Source organism: Choloepus didactylus, chromosome 2, assembly GCF_015220235.1.
Source record: "Choloepus didactylus isolate mChoDid1 chromosome 2, mChoDid1.pri, whole genome shotgun sequence".
Lineage (NCBI taxonomy): Eukaryota > Metazoa > Chordata > Mammalia > Pilosa > Megalonychidae > Choloepus > Choloepus didactylus.
The window spans coordinates 53387381-53391213 of NC_051308.1; the positions used below are offsets into that span (position 1 = coordinate 53387381).

At 36.9% G+C, this 3833-nt stretch overlaps 1 pseudogene; it reads left to right on the top strand.

The window, feature by feature from the left end:
- The first annotated feature begins 1162 nt into the window (after nt 1-1162).
- Nucleotides 1163-2480, top strand: LOC119511583 (annotated as a pseudogene).
- The last annotated feature ends 1353 nt before the right edge of the window (nt 2481-3833 follow it).

Consider the following 3833-nt stretch of genomic DNA (forward strand, 5'->3'; position numbering starts at 1 on the left):
GATATTTATAAAAAGCCAAGTTTTTGGTAGTGTACAATGGTCTGATGAAGGATGAAAATAGTACTTTATATAAAATGGGTGTGTTCTAGGTGAGAGGAGGAAAACGATGTAGGAAAAAATGCTGTGCTAGCAAACTGATACACTGTTATATTTGCCTGAATTGTGGGTAACAGGGAAGGAATTATTCCAGGGTCGAGTTGAAGCATTTTGTTTACTTTGTTCAGTGTACAAAGATGTGCAGAGCATTGAAGTGTGCTTTTAAAAAGACTCTTGGGTTCAATTTTGAGCTAAGGGTGAAATCATGCATGTGGTAAGATGACCCTTGGAAGCAGAATGAATTATGCCTGGAAAGACTGAAGTTTAGGGTTAAGGTGGAAGTGTGTCATTTAGGAAAGGAGATCTCTGAAAGTGCACCAAATATAAATTTTTGGCCTAATGCCAAATGGTCAAGTATTAAAACAAAATATTTTATCAAAGCAGAAGCTAAAGCTTCAGTATCATGGGATGCATTTGTAGGTTGCAGGAAAAAAAAAAAAAAAGAAAATTTATCCAACATAGTTTGACAATTATTTCAATTATATTATGAACATTTAATGGCCACATTTTAAAAGATTGATATTCCCAGAATAAAACAAGAATTTATCAGCACTGCCCACTGCTTGATTGCTCCCGTGGTTGCTATGCTGCCTACTTGTGACACCATGGACATTGTTAGTTTCACGTGTGGGCAGAGGAAGAACAAGATATTTGGGGGCTACCTCATTTTTCGTCAATAATTTCTGCTTTGATTCATACTTCTTATAATAATTTATTATATCTGGATTGATGATGATTTATCATGATTGTTGTGTGTGATTTGGAAAATTTTCTTCTTTGTGAAAGTTTGAGGTGGCAGAGTTGGCATTGTGCTTTTCATTCTGCTTTGGTAAGCCCCTAATAGAACTTGCTCTTCAAAGCATCATGTTCTAAGTAAAATAAAATAGCTCAATAGAGCTACTAAAGGTCATTTTTTTAAATACTATTAAGGCCAGACTATCAGACAATTCCATAAAAATTGTGACTTTGAGATAATCTAATCTATCATTCTGCACTGTATAATTATTTAATTTTATTAGATGTTTGTTGGCTTAAAAAAAACAGAGCAGCGTGGGGGGCTGCCCTTCCCCCACCCAGCTGTGAGTGGGCCACAGGGCACCATGCCCAGACCCCGCCTGGCACTGAGCTGCAGGTGGAGGTTATTCCCTCCAGTGCTGCCTTTACCCAAAAGCTGCAGAAAATGAACAAATCCCAGGGATGGGGTTTCGTTCATGGTTGTGACTCTGGACTTCACCCAGGAGGACTGGGAGCAACTGGACATGTCTCTGATGGTCCTGCACACGGATGTGACGCTGTAGAATTACAGCCACTTACTCTCAGTGGTGGGGGAGGCTGATGACCAGATGGAGAAGGACAAGGAAACCCGGCTGAGCAGGCGAGGAAACTGATAAGCCTCAAGAACCAAACCCCAGCTGAGGAAAGAGGTAATCTCTCTCTGGAAAACTATTTAATCAGAGCACAGACTTTGTTTCTTTAAGACATATACCCTATAAATATGACTTATGTAAAAAAACTTTGAAATGTAATTCAGACTTACTTAATAGTAATAGCTATTCAGGAAAGAAAGCTGAAGAATGTAATGGATTTGAGAAAGCACTCCTCTCTATCTGATGCAAGAGAAAACCCATGCTGGAATGGAATACTCTGAATATAATAAAAATGGAAAAGCCCTTGGCCATAAGGAAGCCATATTTAAACATCAGAAAATTAGAAATTTGGGTCCACCTTTAATTCGTAATTACTGTGGCAAGCCCTTCAGCTTTAAGTCACCCCTCATTAGTCTTAAGAGAATACATGGAGAAAAACCCCGTGAATGTAATGTATGTAAGAAAACCTTCTCCCATAAGGCAAGCCTCACTAAACATAAAAGAATTCATACTGGGGAGAAACCGTTTGAATGTCCTGAATGTGGAAAACCTTTCACCCCCCCAGCCAAACCTCATTGTCCACCAGCGAGCACACATGGAGGGAAAGCCCTATAAATGCAGTGAATGTGGCAAGGCATTTGCCCAAAAGTTTAAACTCACTACACGTCAGAGAATTCATAGAGAAGAGTGGCCCTCTGAGTGTAATGAATGTGTAAAAACCTTCTTGAAGAATTCAAACCTCATGATACACCAGAAAATTCACATGGGGGAGAAATGCTGCAAGTGCAGTGAATGTGAAAAATCCTTTATCTGGAACTCACTACTCATTGTACATATGAGAAACCCTGTGAAGGTACTGAACAAGGCAAAACTTTCAGCCAGAGGTCAACCCCTAGATTACACTTGGGAATTCACACAGGAGAGAAACCGTGTGGGTGCCCTGAATGTGGGAAGGTCATCATTAAGAAGTCCCGCCTCAGCATCCATCAGAGAGTTCATTTAGGGGATAAACCCTGAGACTGCAACAAGGTGGTATTTTCACTTGTGTTGCCCTGTTTCTTTTAATATTTTAGGGACCGTCTTGCAAAAATGTTAGAATGATTATGTAGCTCACAGCTGTTAGTTACATTTCAGACGCGTTAGAGAAATATTACTTTATTTAATTTCGAGAAACTGTCAAGAGATGTCTTTTTTCTTTAAAATTGCTTTTTAAAATTTCCATGTGCATAGTCCACTTTAGAAATGAAGTTGTTTAAAGAGGTATTTCTACTTTCTTGAGTTTCAGTATCATCAACCTAAAACATTTCCTTTGGAACCTAATTTGCTATAAGTTATACCTTTCCTTTAAAAGTTCACAAAGCATTAACAGTAATATTTTAATACTCTTTCATCAGCAGTAACAAATGTACCACACCAATACTATCGGTCAATAAGGGGGTGGGGGGGGGATAAGGGGTATGGGAGGATTTGGATTTTCTTTTTTATCTTTATTTCTTTTCTGGAGTAATGAAAATGTTCTAAAATTGATCATGGGGATGTATGCACAACCATGTGATGACACTGTAAGCCAGTGATTGTATACTTTGGATGGTTTGTATAGTTTGTGAATATATCTCAATAAAATTGCCTTTTAAAAAAGTTCACAAGGCAAATACTTCTTAAGTTAGATTTTTCAGCAGTCTCTCCATATATTGGTTGATGATTAACATAAAAACATTTATCTTCTTTTGGATAAGCAGATACACCATTTTAGGCTTGCCAGTTTCCTAACTTCGGCCTTTCCCTATCATTCATAAATCATGCATTAGAGTTGTAAACAGCAGCCATAACTGTTCTGTTAGCTTTTATTAGTTATTTTTAAAGATCATTGATGTGCTGTGACTACATACAAGTGTGAATGACTTTCTGAACAAATTTGTCAGAATATCTGAAGTCCAATAAGTCTTTGTCTTTCTAAGTTGTCATCTTACCTACTAATGGCAAGGAAGTGGGGGTAAAAGTTAATTTCATACACTGCTCTTGGAAATTCAAATTATGCCAGCTTCCTTGGAAAACACTGTGACTCTGTCTTTTAATGTTAAGAATATACATGCTCTTCAACCCAGGATCTCACTCATGGGAATCTATCCCTAAGAAAAAAATAAAGTGTCAGTCAGTACCTAAGATTAAAAAAAGAAAAAAAATATAGTTTTCTTCCTAAAATCATATAATATACTCTCTGTTAATATTTGTCCTGTTAATCTTCTTCCCTATGTATTTAAATAATGAAAGGTTTTTTTTGTACGTGTAATCAATAGATTTAATAATCATCATTAATCATAATAATATACAAGTATATTTGTAATTTTACATGCATAGTATATTTATCCT